General features: G+C 45.3%; 8 non-coding genes across 8 annotated transcripts; all 8 read left to right on the top strand.

Moving 5' to 3' along the window:
* Positions 1-323: 323 nt before the first annotated feature.
* trnan-guu (transfer RNA asparagine (anticodon GUU)) lies at positions 324-397 on the top strand. Its single transcript has one exon. It is a non-coding gene; the product is annotated as a tRNA-Asn (tRNA).
* Positions 398-2,524: 2,127 nt separating this feature from the next.
* Positions 2,525-2,598, top strand: trnan-guu (transfer RNA asparagine (anticodon GUU)). Its single transcript has one exon. It is a non-coding gene; the product is annotated as a tRNA-Asn (tRNA).
* Positions 2,599-4,725: 2,127 nt separating this feature from the next.
* Positions 4,726-4,799, top strand: trnan-guu (transfer RNA asparagine (anticodon GUU)). The gene has a single exon. It is a non-coding gene; the product is annotated as a tRNA-Asn (tRNA).
* A 2,129-nt stretch (positions 4,800-6,928) lies between these two features.
* trnan-guu (transfer RNA asparagine (anticodon GUU)) lies at positions 6,929-7,002 on the top strand. Its single transcript has one exon. It is a non-coding gene; the product is annotated as a tRNA-Asn (tRNA).
* Positions 7,003-9,131: 2,129 nt separating this feature from the next.
* Positions 9,132-9,205, top strand: trnan-guu (transfer RNA asparagine (anticodon GUU)). Its single transcript has one exon. It is a non-coding gene; the product is annotated as a tRNA-Asn (tRNA).
* Positions 9,206-11,334: 2,129 nt separating this feature from the next.
* trnan-auu (transfer RNA asparagine (anticodon AUU)) lies at positions 11,335-11,408 on the top strand. Its single transcript has one exon. It is a non-coding gene; the product is annotated as a tRNA-Asn (tRNA).
* A 2,133-nt stretch (positions 11,409-13,541) lies between these two features.
* On the top strand, positions 13,542-13,615 carry trnan-guu (transfer RNA asparagine (anticodon GUU)). The gene has a single exon. It is a non-coding gene; the product is annotated as a tRNA-Asn (tRNA).
* A 2,133-nt stretch (positions 13,616-15,748) lies between these two features.
* On the top strand, positions 15,749-15,822 carry trnan-guu (transfer RNA asparagine (anticodon GUU)). Its single transcript has one exon. It is a non-coding gene; the product is annotated as a tRNA-Asn (tRNA).
* Positions 15,823-16,466: the final 644 nt, after the last annotated feature.

Below are 16,466 nucleotides of genomic sequence, written 5' to 3'. Positions count from 1 at the left end.
AGAGTTTGTCTGTCAGGGGAAAGATTTCCGCAGCAGAACAGTGTGACATTGTTAAATGAGCTCTGTTTTGTGCTTCGTACAATTGTTGAATTGCCGCAACCGTTTTGACATTGTCCCCTTGTGAAATGGTTCTCCGACTGACGGAAAAAGTGCTGGGGAGAAATTTTGATTTGTACCACCAGATGGCAGAGATAAACAGATACCATCCCGCAGCGTCGATCTGGAAAAGCTGATGACTGGCAGGATTCTCCAGCTCACATGACCTGAGACTCGAATTCATTGAAACACTGGTTTGCAGTGTCTTGGGTGACTTTGCTGTGGTCGTCTCTGTGTCGCAATTGGTTAGCGCGTTCGGCTGTTAACCGAAAGGTTGGTGGTTCAAACCCACCCAGGGACGTCGACCCTTACTGAGCGTTTCACTTAGCGCCCCTGGACGTGCTTGTTCTACTCTCTGTCTTTGCATTGGTGTCTTCTTTTCCTGATTGTTTAACAACGCTGCTCTGATCCATTACCTGACTGTTTCCATGCATTCATGATAAGCAATTTTAAATGAAATGAGCAAAAACCATGCACAGACATCGAACCCATATATTAAGGTCGGTCGGGCTTCGAAAAAAGCAATGCAAATTCATTCAATGGCTGCACAATCTGGGACTGTTCCACCGCTGGGATTAGGGAAAACAAGTTGAATGCGGTGGACCATTTTAATGATATTTTACCTGCATCAAATAAGTTCACTTTTATTGATGTACACTAAAAGTCCCTGGCTGACATTGTTCCAGTCCACTGCTGACAGCTGATCAAAGCAGGTGTGGAATTGCTCGTGACAGCTGAGCACCAAGCGCTGAATTTTCTTCAGTTTTCAAATCCAATTCCACACATCGTGACTCAGAATCACTGCTGTGAGAGTGGGAAATCGCTGCAAATACTCAACAGGACGGGCAACTTGTGAAAACTCTTTCAATTTTTGTTGTACAGACTTTTCTTGAAACTTCAAACTGGACCATATGGCAATAGAAAGCATGTGTGTTTGTCTGTGGCTGTGGCTGTGATGGTTCTATCGAAACTGAGAATATTGATGTTGTGAGGGCGATGCATTGTGAGTGTGTCAGTTGTAAATCTCCTTTTATTTTGATAATATATATCAGGTTCTAAATATATAAATATTGTGCACTTGAGTATTATGGGTGTATCAGTGTGCTCATTCTGAATAAATGTGTGTGTGTGTGTGCGTGTGTTACTTCTCAATGTATTTGTGTGTATCTGTGTTGTGTATACATTTTTCTATGTGTCAAAGCAAAGTAAGAGAGCAATAAATAAGCAGAAAGTACACATAAACTCACACAATGCCACAACACGGTTCAGAAACAAGCACACAAACTCACACAGTCCGACTAAACGGTTCAGAAACCCGCAGACAAACTCACACAGTCCTAGAACACCGTTCAGAGACACATTAAACTCACACCGTCCCACAACACGCTGCAAAGCCACACACAAATCACACGGTCCCACAGCACGGTTCAGAGACATACACAAACTTACACAGTCCCACAACACGGTTCAGACACGCACACACAATCTGACTCAGTCCCGCCGTTCATTTAAAATACCTGTCGAGCACGATAGATCTTAAAACCAGAGACGTTCACCATCCTGACTGCACATATCCATTCCAGTAGCGAAAGGAGGAGCACTGGCTCCGGCCAGTTCTGATATAGCACGAGGCTTGTCAATCAAGTCATGCTCCACCCAGCCCAGATTGAGTCACCTACCAGGTCGCAGTTTACTGTGTGTCAGAACCTGCCCCTCAGGTGTGGGAGATTCCAAGCTTAGTCTGTCGGTTAAAAGGGCATGGGGCCAGATTGGCCTTTTGCCATGTGGCAGTATCCTCAAAAAAAGCCTCTTTGCCTGGGAAACCGGGTCTAACGGTAGCTACCTGGAGACGAACCGTCAACATTGTGAGTGCAAAAGCAAACGAATGGTGGATGCTGGAAATCTGAAATGAAAAGAGAAAATGCAGGAAATGCGCAGCAACTCAGGCAGCACATCTGGAAAGACAAACAGTGTTAGACTTTCTGGTGGGTAGCCTTTCTTCACAACTGGATAAAGGTTAGAGATTGAACAGGTATAAAGCGAGTGCAGAGGCAGAGGGAAAGGCGAAGGGGCAAGGTGTGGGACAGGGTGGAACTGTGGCCTGGAGAGTTTGTCTGTCAGGGGAAAGATTTCCGCAGCAGAACAGTGTGACATTGTTAAATGAGCTCTGTTTTGTGCTTCGTACAATTGTTGAATTGCCGCAACCGTTTTGACATTGTCCCCTTGTGAAATGGTTCTCCGACTGACGGAAAAAGTGCTGGGGAGAAATTTTGATTTGTACCACCAGATGGCAGAGATAAACAGATACCATCCCGCAGCGTCGATCTGGAAAAGCTGATGACTGGCAGGATTCTCCAGCTCACACGACCTGAGACTCGAATTCATTGAAACACTGGTTTGCAGTGTCTTGGGTGATTTTGCTGTGGTCGTCTCTGTGGCGCAATTGGCTCGCGCGTTCGGCTGTTAATCGAAAGGTTGGTGGTTCAAACCCACCCTGGAACGTCGACCCTTATTGAGCGTTTCACTTAGCGCCCCTGGACGTGCTTGTTCTTCTCTCTGTGTTTGCATTGGTGTCTTCTTTTCCTGATTATTTAACAACGCTGCTCTGATCCATTACCTGACTGTTTCCATGCATTCATGATAAGCAATTTTAAATGATGTGAGCAAAAACCATGCACAGACGTCGAACCCATATATTAAGGTCGGTCGGGCTTCGAAAAAAGCAATGCAAATTCATTCAATGGCTGCACAATCTGGGACTGTTCCACCGCTGGGATTAGGGAAAACAAGTTGAATGCGGTGGACCATTTTAATGATATTTTACCTGCATCAAATAAGTTCACTTTTATTGATGTACACTAAAAGTCCCTGGCTGACATTGTTCCAGTCCACTGCTGACAGCTGATCAAAGCAGGTGTGGAATTGCTCGTGACAGCTGAGCACCAAGCGCTGAATTTTCTTCAGTTTTCAAATCCAATTCCACACATCGTGACTCAGAATCACTGCTGTGAGAGTGGGAAATCGCTGCAAATACTCAACAGGACGGGCAACTTGTGAAAACTCTTTCAATTTTTGTTGTACAGACTTTTCTTGAAACTTCAAACTGGACCATATGGCAATAGAAAGCGTGTGTGTTTGTCTGTGGCTGTGGCTGTGATGGTTCTATCGAAACTGAGAATATTGATGTTGTGAGGGCGATGCATTGTGAGTGTGTCAGTTGTAAATCTCCTTTTATTTTGATAATATATATCAGGTTCTAAATATATAAATATTGTGCACTTGAGTATTATGGGTGTATCAGTGTGCTCATTCTGAATAAATGTGTGTGTGTGTGTGCGTGTGTTACTTCTCAATGTATTTGTGTGTATCTGTGTTGTGTATACATTTTTCTATGTGTCAAAGCAAAGTAAGAGAGCAATAAATAAGCAGAAAGTACACATAAACTCACACAATGCCACAACACGGTTCAGAAACAAGCACACAAACTCACACAGTCCGACTAAACGGTTCAGAAACCCGCAGACAAACTCACACAGTCCTAGAACACCGTTCAGAGACACATTAAACTCACACCGTCCCACAACACGCTGCAAAGCCACACACAAATCACACGGTCCCACAGCACGGTTCAGAGACATACACAAACTTACACAGTCCCACAACACGGTTCAGACACGCACACACAATCTGACTCAGTCCCGCCGTTCATTTAAAATACCTGTCGAGCACGATAGATCTTAAAACCAGAGACGTTCACCATCCTGACTGCACATATCCATTCCAGTAGCGAAAGGGGGAGCACTGGCTCCGGCCAGTTCTGATATAGCACGAGGCTTGTCAATCAAGTCATGCTCCACCCAGCCCAGATTGAGTCACCTACCAGGTCGCAGTTTACTGTGTGTCAGAACCTGCCCCTCAGGTGTGGGAGATTCCAAGCTTAGTCTGTCGGTTAAAAGGGCATGGGGCCAGATTGGCCTTTTGCCATGTGGCAGTATCCTCAAAAAAAGCCTCTTTGCCTGGGAAACCGGGTCTAACGGTAGCTACCTGGAGACGAACCGTCAACATTGTGAGTGCAAAAGCAAACGAATGGTGGATGCTGGAAATCTGAAATGAAAAGAGAAAATGCAGGAAATGCGCAGCAACTCAGGCAGCACATCTGGAAAGACAAACAGTGTTAGACTTTCTGGTGGGTAGCCTTTCTTCACAACTGGATAAAGGTTAGAGATTGAACAGGTATAAAGCGAGTGCAGAGGCAGAGGGAAAGGCGAAGGGGCAAGGTGTGGGACAGGGTGGAACTGTGGCCTGGAGAGTTTGTCTGTCAGGGGAAAGATTTCCGCAGCAGAACAGTGTGACATTGTTAAATGAGCTCTGTTTTGTGCTTCGTACAATTGTTGAATTGCCGCAACCGTTTTGACATTGTCCCCTTGTGAAATGGTTCTCCGACTGACGGAAAAAGTGCTGGGGAGAAATTTTGATTTGTACCACCAGATGGCAGAGATAAACAGATACCATCCCGCAGCGTCGATCTGGAAAAGCTGATGACTGGCAGGATTCTCCAGCTCACACGACCTGAGACTCGAATTCATTGAAACACTGGTTTGCAGTGTCTTGGGTGATTTTGCTGTGGTCGTCTCTGTGGCGCAATTGGCTAGCGCGTTCGGCTGTTAATCGAAAGGTTGGTGGTTCAAGCCCACCCTGGAACGTCGACCCTTATTGAGCGTTTCACTTAGCGCCCCTGGACGTGCTTGTTCTTCTCTCTGTGTTTGCATTGGTGTCTTCTTTTCCTGATTATTTAACAACGCTGCTCTGATCCATTACCTGACTGTTTCCATGCATTCATGATAAGCAATTTTAAATGATATGAGCAAAAACCATGCACAGACGTCGAACCCATATATTAAGGTCGGTCGGGCTTCGAAAAAAGCAATGCAAATTCATTCAATGGCTGCACAATCTGGGACTGTTCCACCGCTGGGATTAGGGAAAACAAGTTGAATGCGGTGGACCATTTTAATGATATTTTACCTGCATCAAATAAGTTCACTTTTATTGATGTACACTAAAAGTCCCTGGCTGACATTGTTCCAGTCCACTGCTGACAGCTGATCAAAGCAGGTGTGGAATTGCTCGTGACAGCTGAGCACCAAGCGCTGAATTTTCTTCAGTTTTCAAATCCAATTCCACACATCGTGACTCAGAATCACTGCTGTGAGAGTGGGAAATCGCTGCAAATACTCAACAGGACGGGCAACTTGTGAAAACTCTTTCAATTTTTGTTGTACAGACTTTTCTTGAAACTTCAAACTGGACCATATGGCAATATAAAGCGTGTGTGTGTGTCTGTGGCTGTGGCTGTGATGGTTCTATCGAAACTGAGAGTCTTGATGTTATGAGGGCGATGCATTGTGAGTGTGTCAGTTGTAAATCCCATTTTATTTTGATAATATATATCAGGTTCTAAATATATAAATATTGTTCACTTGAGTATTATGGGTGTATCAGTGTGCTCATTCTGAATAAATGTGTGTGTGTGTGTGTGCGTGTGTTACTTCTCAATGTATTTGTGTGTATCTGTGTTGTGTATACATTTTTCTATGTGTCAAAGCAAAGTAAGAGAGCAATAAATAAGCAGAAAGTACACATAAACTCACACAATGCCACAACACGGTTCAGAAACAAGCACACAAACTCACACAGTCCGACAAAACGGTTCAGAAACCCGCAGACAAACTCACACAGTCCTAGAGCACCGTTCAGAGACACATTAAATTCACACCGTCCCACAACACGCTGCAAAGCCACACACAAATCACACGGTCCCACAGCACGGTTCAGAGACATACACAAACTTACACAGTCCCACAGCACGGTTCAGACACGCACACACAATCTGACTCAGTCCCGCCGTTCATTTAAAATACCTGTCGAGCACGATAGATCTTAAAACCAGAGACGTTCACCATCCTGACTGCACATATCCATTCCAGTAGCGAAAGGAGGAGCACTGGCTCCGGCCAGTTCTGATATAGCACGAGGCTTGTCAACCAAGTCATGCTCCACCCAGCCCAGATTGAGTCACCTACCAGGCCGCAGTTTACTGTGTGTCAGAACCTGCCCCTCAGGTGTGGGAGATTCCAAGCTTAGTCTGTCGGTTAAAAGGGCATGGGGCCAGATTGGCTATTTGCCATGTGGCAGTATCCTCAAAAAAAGCCTCTTTGCCTGGGAAACCGGGTCTAACGGTAGCTACCTGGAGACGAACCGTCAACATTGTGAGTGCAAAAGCAAACGAATGGTGGATGCTGGAAATCTGAAATGAAAAGAGAAAATGCAGGAAATGCGCAGCAACTCAGGCAGCACATCTGGAAAGACAAACAGTGTTAGACTTTCTGGTGGGTAGCCTTTCTTCACAACTGGATAAAGGTTAGAGATTGAACAGGTATAAAGCGAGTGCAGAGGCAGAGGGAAAGGCGAAGGGGCAAGGTGTGGGACAGGGTGGAACTGTGGCCTGGAGAGTTTGTCTGTCAGGGGAAAGATTTCCGCAGCAGAACAGTGTGACATTGTTAAATGAGCTCTGTTTTGTGCTTCGTACAATTGTTGAATTGCCGCAACCGTTTTGACATTGTCCCCTTGTGAAATGGTTCTCCGACTGACGGAAAAAGTGCTGGGGAGAAATTTTGATTTGTACCACCAGATGGCAGAGATAAACAGATACCATCCCGCAGTGTCGATCTGGAAAAGCTGATGACTGGCAGGATTCTCCAGCTCACACGACCTGAGACTCGAATTCATTGAAACACTGGTTTGCAGTGTCTTGCGTGATTTTGCTGTGGTCGTCTCTGTGGCGCAATTGGCTAGCGCGTTCGGCTGTTAACCGAAAGGTTGGTGGTTTAAACCCATCCAGGGACGTCGGCCCTTATTGAGCGTTTTACTTAGCGCCCCTGGACGTGCTTGTTCTACTCTCTGTGTTTGCATTGGTGTCTTCTTTTCCTGATTATTTAACAACGCTGCTCTGATCCATTACCTGACTGTTTCCATGCATTCATGATAAGCAATTTTCAATGAAATGAGCAAAGACCATGCACAGACTTCGAACCCATATATTAAGGTCGGTCGGGATTCGAAAAAAAGCAATGCAAATTCATTCAATGGCTGCACAATCTGGGACTGTTCCACCGCTGGGATTAGGGAAAACAAGTTGAATGCGGTGGACCATTTTAATGATATTTTACCTGCATCAAATAAGTTCACTTTTATTGATGTACACTAAAAGTCCCTGGCTGACATTGTTCCAGTCCACTGCTGACAGCTGATCAAAGCAGGTGTGGAATTGCTCGTGACAGCTGAGCACCATGCGCTGAATTTTCTTCAGTTTTCAAATCCAATTCCACACATCGTGACTCAGAATCACTGCTGTGAGAGTGGGAAATCGCTGCAAATACTCAACAGGACGGGCAACTTGTGAAAACTCTTTCAATTTTTGTTGTACAGACTTTTCTTAAATCTTCAAACTGGACCATATGGCAATATAAAGCGTGTGTGTGTGTCTGTGTCTGTGGCTGTGATGGTTCTATCGAAACTGAGAGTCTTGATGTTATGAGGGCGATGCATTGTGAGTGTGTCAGTTGTAAATCTCCTTTTATTTTGATAATATATATCAGGTTCTAAATATATAAATATTGTGCACTTGAGTATTATGGGTGTATCAGTGTGCTCATTCTGAATAAATGTGTGTGTGTGTGTGCGTGTGTTACTTCTCAATGTATTTGTGTGTATCTGTGTTGTGTATACATTTTTCTATGTGTCAAAGCAAAGTAAGAGAGCAATAAATAAGCAGAAAGTACACATAAACTCACACAATGCCACAACACGGTTCAGAAACATGCACACAAACTCACACAGTCCGACAAAACGGTTCAGAAACCCGCAGACAAACTCACACAGTCCTAAAACACCGTTCAGAGACACATTAAACTCACACCGTCCCACAACACGCTGCAAAGCCACACACAAACTCACACGGTCCCACAGCACGGTTCAGAGACATACACAAACTTACACAGTCCCACAACACGGTTCAGACACGCACACACAATCTCACTCAGTCCCGCCGTTCATTTAAAATACCTGTCGAGCACGATAGATCTTAAAACCAGAGACGTTCACCATCCTGACTGCACATATCCATTCCAGTAGCGAAAGGGGGAGCACTGGCTCCGGCCAGTTCTGATATAGCACGAGGCTTGTCAATCAAGTCATGCTCCACCCAGCCCAGATTGAGTCACCTACCAGGTCGCAGTTTACTGTGTGTCAGAACCTGCCCCTCAGGTGTGGGAGATTCCAAGCTTAGTCTGTCGGTTAAAAGGGCATGGGGGCAGATTGGCCTTTTGCCATGTGGCAGTATCCTCAATAAAAGCCTCTTTGCCTGGGAAACCGGGTCTAACGGTAGCTACCTGGAGACGAACCGTCAACATTGTGAGTGCAAAAGCAAACGAATGGTGGATGCTGGAAATCTGAAATGAAAAGAGAAAATGCAGGAAATGCGCAGCAACTCAGGCAGCACATCTGGAAAGACAAACAGTGTTAGACTTTCTGGTGGGTAGCCTTTCTTCACAACTGGATAAAGGTTAGAGATTGAACAGGTATAAAGCGAGTGCAGAGGCAGAGGGAAAGGCGAAGGGGCAAGGTCTGGGATAGGGTGGAACTGTGGCCTGGAGAGTTTGTCTGTCAGGGGAAAGATTTCCGCAGCAGAACAGTGTGACATTGTTAAATGAGCTCTGTTTTGTGCTTCGTACAATTGTTGAATTGCCGCAACCGTTTTGACATTGTCCCCTTGTGAAATGGTTCTCCGACTGATGGAAAAAGTGCTGGGGAGAAATTTTGATTTGTACCACCAGATGGCAGAGATAAACAGATACCACCCCGCAGCGTCGATCTGGAAAAGCTGATGACTGGCAGGATTCTCCAGCTCACACGACCTGAGACTCGAATTCATTGAAACACTGGTTTGCAGTGTCTTGGGTGATTTGGCTGTGGTCATCTCTGTGGCGCAATTGGCTAGCGCGTTCGGCTGTTAACCGAAAGGTTGGTGGTTCAAACCCACCCAGGGACGTCGGCTATTATTGAGTGTTTTACTTAGCGCCCCTGGACGTGCTTGTTCTACTCTCTGTGTTTGCATTGGTGTCTTCTTTTCCTGATTATTTAACAACGCTGCTCTGATACATTACCTGACTGTTTCCATGCATTCATGATAAGCAATTTTCAATGAAATGAGCAAAAACCATGCACAGACGTCGAACCCATATATTAAGGACGGTCGGGCTTCGAAAAAAGCAATGCAAATTCATTCAATGGCTGCACAATCTGGGACTGTTCCACCGCTGGGATTAGGGAAAACAAGTTGAATGCGGTGGACCATTTTAATGATATTTTACCTGCATCAAATAAGTTCACTTTTATTGATGTACACTAAAAGTCCCTGGCTGACATTGTTCCAGTCCACTGCTGACAGCTGATCAAAGCAGGTGTGGAATTGCTCGTGACAGCTGAGCACCAAGCGCTGAATTTTCTTCAGTTTTCAAATCCAATTCCACACATCGTGACTCAGAATCACTGCTGTGAGAGTGGGAAATCGCTGCAAATACTCAACAGGACGGGCAACTTGTGAAAACTCTTTCAATTTTTGTTGTACAAACTTTTCTTAAAACTTCAAACTGGACCATATGGCAATATAAAGCGTGTGTGTGTGTCTGTGGCTGTGGCTGTGATGGTTCCATCGAAACTGAGAGTCTTGATGTTATGAGGGCGATGCATTGTGAGTGTGTCAGTTGTAAATCTCCTTTTATTTTGATAATATATATCAGGTTCTAAATATATAAATATTGTGCACTTGAGTATTATGGGTGTATCAGTGTGCTCATTCTGAATAAATGTGTGTTTGTGTGTGCGTGTGTTACTTCTCAATGTATTTGTGTGTATCTGTGTTGTGTATACATTTTTCTATGTGTCAAAGCAAAGTAAGAGAGCAATAAATAAGCAGAAAGTACACATAAACTCACACAATGCCACAACACGGTTCAGAAACACGCACACAAACTCACACAGTCCGACAAAACGGTTCAGAAACCCGCAGACAAACTCACACAGTCCTAGAACACCGTTCAGAGACACATTAAACTCACAGCGTCCCACAACACGCTGCAAAGCCACACACAAACTCACACGGTCCCACAGCACGGTTCAGAGACATACACAAACTTACACAGTCCCACAACACGGTTCAGACACGCACACACAATCTCACTCAGTCCCGCCGTTCATTTAAAATACCTGTCGAGCACGATAGATCTTAAAACCAGAGACGTTCACCATCCTGACTGCACATATCCATTCCAGGAGCGAAAGGGGGAGCACTGGCTCCGGCCATGTTCTGATATAGCACGAGGCTTGTCAATCAAGTCATGCTCCACCCAGCCCAGATTGAGTCACCTACCAGGTCGCAGTTTACTGTGTGTCAGAACCTGCCCCTCAGGTGTGGGAGATTCCAAGCTTAGTCTGTCGGTTAAAAGGGCATGGGGGCAGATTGGCCTTTTGCCATGTGGCAGTATCCTCAAAAAAAGCCTCTTTGCCTGGGAAACCGGGTCTAACGGTAGCTACCTGGAGACGAACCGTCAACATTGTGAGTGCAAAAGCAAACGAATGGTGGATGCTGGAAATCTGAAATGAAAAGAGAAAATGCAGGAAATGCGCAGCAACTCCGGCAGCACATCTGGAAAGACAAACAGTGTTAGACTTTCTGGTGGGTAGCCTTTCTTCACAACTGGATAAAGGTTAGAGATTGAACAGGTATAAAGCGAGTGCAGAGGCAGAGGGAAAGGCGGAGGGGCAAGGTCTGGGATAGGGTGGAACTGTGGCCTGGAGAGTTTGTCTGTCAGGGGAAAGATTTCCGCAGCAGAACAGTGTGACATTGTTAAATGAGCTCTGTTTTGTGCTTCGTACAATTGTTGAATTGCCGCAACCGTTTTGACATTGTCCCCTTGTGAAATGGTTCTCCGACTGACGGAAAAAGTGCTGGGGAGAAATTTTGATTTGTACCACCAGATGGCAGAGATAAACAGATACCATCCCGCAGCGTCGATCTGGAAAAGCTGATGACTGGCAGGATTCTCCAGCTCACACGACCTGAGACTCGAATTCATTGAAACACTGGTTTGCAGTGTCTTGCGTGCTTTTGCTGTGGGCGTCTCTGTGGCGCAATTGGCTAGCGCGTTCGGCTATTAACCGAAAGGTTGGTGGTTCAAGCCCACCCAGGGACGACGGCCCTTTTTGAGCGTTTCACTTAGCGCCCCTGGACGTGCTTGTTCTTCTCTCTGTGTTTGCATTGGGTTCTTCTTTTCCTGATTATTTAACAACGCTGCTCTGATCCATTACCTGACTGTTTCCATGCATTCATGATAAGCAATTTTCAATGAAATGAGCAAAAACCATGCACAGACGTCGAACCCATGCTAGATATATTAAGGTCGGTCGGGCTTCGAAAAAAGCAATGCAAATTCATTCAATGGCTGCACAATCTGGGACTGTTCCACCGCTGGGATTAGGGAAAACAAGTTGAATGCGGTGGTCCATTTTAATGATATTTTACCTGCATCAAATAAGTTCACTTTTATTGATGTACACTAAAAGTCCCTGGCTGACGTTGTTCCAGTCCACTGCTAACAGCTGATCAAAGCAGGTGTGGAATTGCTCGTGACAGCTGAGCACCAAGCGCTGAATTTTCTTCAGTTTTCAAATCCAATTCCACACATCGTGACTCAGAATCACTGCTCTGAGAGTGGGAAATCGCTGCAAATACTCAACAGGACGGGCAACTTGTGAAAACTCTTTCAATTTTTGTTGTACAGACTTTTCTTAAAACTTCAAAGTGGACCATATGGCAATATAAAGCGTGTGTGTGTGTCTGTGGCTGTGGCTGTCATGGTTCTATCGAAACTGTGAGTCTTGATGTTATGAGGGCGATGCATTGTGAGTGTGTCAGTTGTAAATCTCCTTTTATTTTGATAATATATATCAGGTTCTAAATATATAAATATTGTGCACTTGAGTATTATGGGTGTATCAGTGTGCTCATTCTGAATAAATGTGTGTGTGTGTGTGCGTGTGTTACTTCTCAATGTATTTGTGTGTATCTGTGCTGTGTATACATTTTTCTATGTGTCAAAGCAAAGTAAGAGAGCAATAAATAAGCAGAAAGTACACATAAACTCACACAGTGCCACAACACGGTTCAGAAACACGCACACAAACTCACACAGTCCGACAAAACGGTTCAGAAACCCGCAGACAAACTCACACAGTCCTAGAACACCGTTCAGAGACACATTAAACTCACAGCGTCCCACAACACGCTGCAAAGCCACACACAAACTCACACGGTCCCACAGCACGGTTCAGAGACATACACAAACTTACACAGTCCCACAACACGGTTCAGACACGCACACACAATCTCACTCAGTCCCGCCGTTCATTTAAAATACCTGTCGAGCACGATAGATCTTAAAACCAGAGACGTTCACCATCCTGACTGCACATATCCATTCCAGTAGCGAAAGGGGGAGCACTGGCTCCGGCCAGTTCTGATATAGCACGAGGCTTGTCAATCAAGTCATGCTCCACCCAGCCCAGATTGAGTCACCTACCAGGTCGCAGTTTACTGTGTGTCAGAACCTGCCCCTCAGGTGTGGGAGATTGCAAGCTTAGTCTATCGGTTAAAAGGGCATGGGGGCAGATTGGCCTTTTGCCATGTGGCAGTATCCTCAATAAAAGCCTCTTTGCCTGGGAAACCGGGTCTAACGGTAGCTACCTGGAGACGAACCGTCAATATTGTGAGTGCAAAAGCAAACGAATGGTGGATGCTGGAAATCTGAAATGGAAAGAGAAAATGCAGGAAAAGCGCAGCAACTCCGGCAGCACATCTGGAAAGACAAACAGTGTTAGACTTTCTGGTGGGTAGCCTTTCTTCACAACTGGATAAACGTTAGAGATTGAACAGGCATAAAGCGAGTGCAGAGGCAGAGGGCAAGGCGAAGGGGCAGGGTCTTGGATAGGGTGGAACTGTGGCCTGGAGAGTTTCTGTCAGGGGAAAGATTTCCGCAGCAGAACAGTGTGACATTGTTAAATGAGCTCTGTTTTGTGCTTCGTACAATTGTTGAATTGCCGCAACCGTTTTGACATTGTCCCCTTGTGAAATGGTTCTCCGACTGACGGAAAAAGTGCTGGGGAGAAATTTTGATTTGTACCACCAGATGGCAGAGATAAACAGATACCATCCCGCAGCGTCGATCTGGAAAAGCTGATGACTGGCAGGATTCTCCAGCTCACACGACCTGAGACTCGAATTCATTGAAACACTGGTTTGCAGTGTCTTGCGTGATTTTGCTGTGGTCGTCTCTGTGGTGCAATTGGCTAGCGCGTTTGGCTGTTAATCGAAAGGTTGGTGGTTTGAGCCCACCCAGGGACGTCGGCCCTGATTAAGCGTTTCACTTAGCGCCCCTGGACGTGCGTGTTCTACTCTCTGTGTTTGCATTGGTGTCTTCTTTTCCTGATTATTTAACAACGCTGCTCTGATCCATTACCTGACTGTTTCCATGCATTCATGATAAGCAATTTTCAATGAAATGAGCAAAAACCATGCACAGACGTCGAACCCATGCTAAATATATTAAGGTCGGTCGGGCTTCGAAAAAAGCAATGCAAATTCATTCAATGGCTGCACAATCTGGGACTGTTCCACCGCTGGGATTAGGGAAAACAAGTTGAATGCGGTGGTCCATTTTAATGATATTTTACCTGCATCAAATAAGTTCACTTTTATTGATGTACACTAAAAGTCCCTGGCTGACGTTGTTCCAGTCCACTGCTAACAGCTGATCAAAGCAGGTGTGGAATTGCTCGTGACAGCTGAGCACCAAGCGCTGAATTTTCTTCAGTTTTCAAATCCAATTCCACACATCGTGACTCAGAATCACTGCTCTGAGAGTGGGAAATCGCTGCAAATACTCAACAGGACGGGCAACTTGTGAAAACTCTTTCAATTTTTGTTGTACAGACTTTTCTTAAAACTTCAAAGTGGACCATATGGCAATATAAAGCGTGTGTGTGTGTCTGTGGCTGTGGCTGTCATGGTTCTATCGAAACTGTGAGTCTTGATGTTATGAGGGCGATGCATTGTGAGTGTGTCAGTTGTAAATCTCCTTTTATTTTGATAATATATATCAGGTTCTAAATATATAAATATTGTGCACTTGAGTATTATGGGTGTATCAGTGTGCTCATTCTGAATAAATGTGTGTGTGTGTGTGCGTGTGTTACTTCTCAATGTATTTGTGTGTATCTGTGCTGTGTATACATTTTTCTATGTGTCAAAGCAAAGTAAGAGAGCAATAAATAAGCAGAAAGTACACATAAACTCACACAGTGCCACAACACGGTTCAGAAACACGCACACAAACTCACACAGTCCGACAAAACGGTTCAGAAACCCGCAGACAAACTCACACAGTCCTAGAACACCGTTCAGAGACACATTAAACTCACAGCGTCCCACAACACGCTGCAAAGCCACACACAAACTCACACGGTCCCACAGCACGGTTCAGAGACATACACAAACTTACACAGTCCCACAACACGGTTCAGACACGCACACACAATCTCACTCAGTCCCGCCGTTCATTTAAAATACCTGTCGAGCACGATAGATCTTAAAACCAGAGACGTTCACCATCCTGACTGCACATATCCATTCCAGTAGCGAAAGGGGGAGCACTGGCTCCGGCCAGTTCTGATATAGCACGAGGCTTGTCAATCAAGTCATGCTCCACCCAGCCCAGATTGAGTCACCTACCAGGTCGCAGTTTACTGTGTGTCAGAACCTGCCCCTCAGGTGTGGGAGATTGCAAGCTTAGTCTATCGGTTAAAAGGGCATGGGGGCAGATTGGCCTTTTGCCATGTGGCAGTATCCTCAATAAAAGCCTCTTTGCCTGGGAAACCGGGTCTAACGGTAGCTACCTGGAGACGAACCGTCAATATTGTGAGTGCAAAAGCAAACGAATGGTGGATGCTGGAAATCTGAAATGGAAAGAGAAAATGCAGGAAAAGCGCAGCAACTCCGGCAGCACATCTGGAAAGACAAACAGTGTTAGACTTTCAGGTGGGTAGCCTTTCTTCACAACTGGATAAACGTTAGAGATTGAACAGGCATAAAGCGAGTGCAGAGGCAGAGGGCAAGGCGAAGGGGCAGGGTCTTGGATAGGGTGGAACTGTGGCCTGGAGAGTTTCTGTCAGGGGAAAGATTTCCGCAGCAGAACAGTGTGACATTGTTAAATGAGCTCTGTTTTGTGCTTCGTACAATTGTTGAATTGCCGCAACCGTTTTGACATTGTCCCCTTGTGAAATGGTTCTCCGACTGACGGAAAAAGTGCTGGGGAGAAATTTTGATTTGTACCACCAGATGGCAGAGATAAACAGATACCATCCCGCAGCGTCGATCTGGAAAAGCTGATGACTGGCAGGATTCTCCAGCTCACACGACCTGAGACTCGAATTCATTGAAACACTGGTTTGCAGTGTCTTGCGTGATTTTGCTGTGGTCGTCTCTGTGGCGCAATTGGCTAGCGCGTTTGGCTGTTAATCGAAAGGTTGGTGGTTTGAGCCCACCCAGGGACGTCGGCCCTGATTAAGCGTTTCACTTAGCGCCCCTGGACGTTCTTGTTCTACTCTCTGTGTTTGCATTGGTGTCTTCTTTTCCTGATTATTTAACAACGCTGCTCTGATCCATTACCTGACTGTTTCCATGCATTCATGATAAGCAATTTTCAATGAAATGAGCAAAAACCATGCACAGACGTCGAACCCATGCTAAATATATTAAGGTCGGTCGGGCTTCGAAAAAAGCAATGCAAATTCATTCAATGGCTGCACAATCTGGGACTGTTCCACCGCTGGGATTAGGGAAAACAAGTTGAATGCGGTGGACCATTTTAATGATATTTTACCTGCATCAAATAAGTTCACTTTTATTGATGTACACTAAAAGTCCCTGGCTGACATTGTTCCAGTCCACTGCTAACAGCTGATCAAAGCAGGTGTGGAATTGCTCGTGACAGCTGAGCACCAAGCGCTGAATTTTCTTCAGTTTTCAAATCCAATTCCACACATCGTGACTCAGAATCACTGCTGTGAGAGTGGGAAATCGCTGCAAATACTCAACAGGACGGGCAACTTGTGAAAACTCTTTCAATTTTTGTTGTACAGACTTTTCTTAAAACTTCAAACTGGACCATATGGCAATATAAAGCGTGTGTGTGTGT

The sequence above is a fragment of the Heterodontus francisci genome, chromosome 22 (assembly GCF_036365525.1).
Source record: "Heterodontus francisci isolate sHetFra1 chromosome 22, sHetFra1.hap1, whole genome shotgun sequence".
Lineage (NCBI taxonomy): Eukaryota > Metazoa > Chordata > Chondrichthyes > Heterodontiformes > Heterodontidae > Heterodontus > Heterodontus francisci.
The sequence above is the reverse complement of the archived record's forward strand: the minus strand, read 5'-3'. Positions and strand labels throughout refer to the sequence as shown.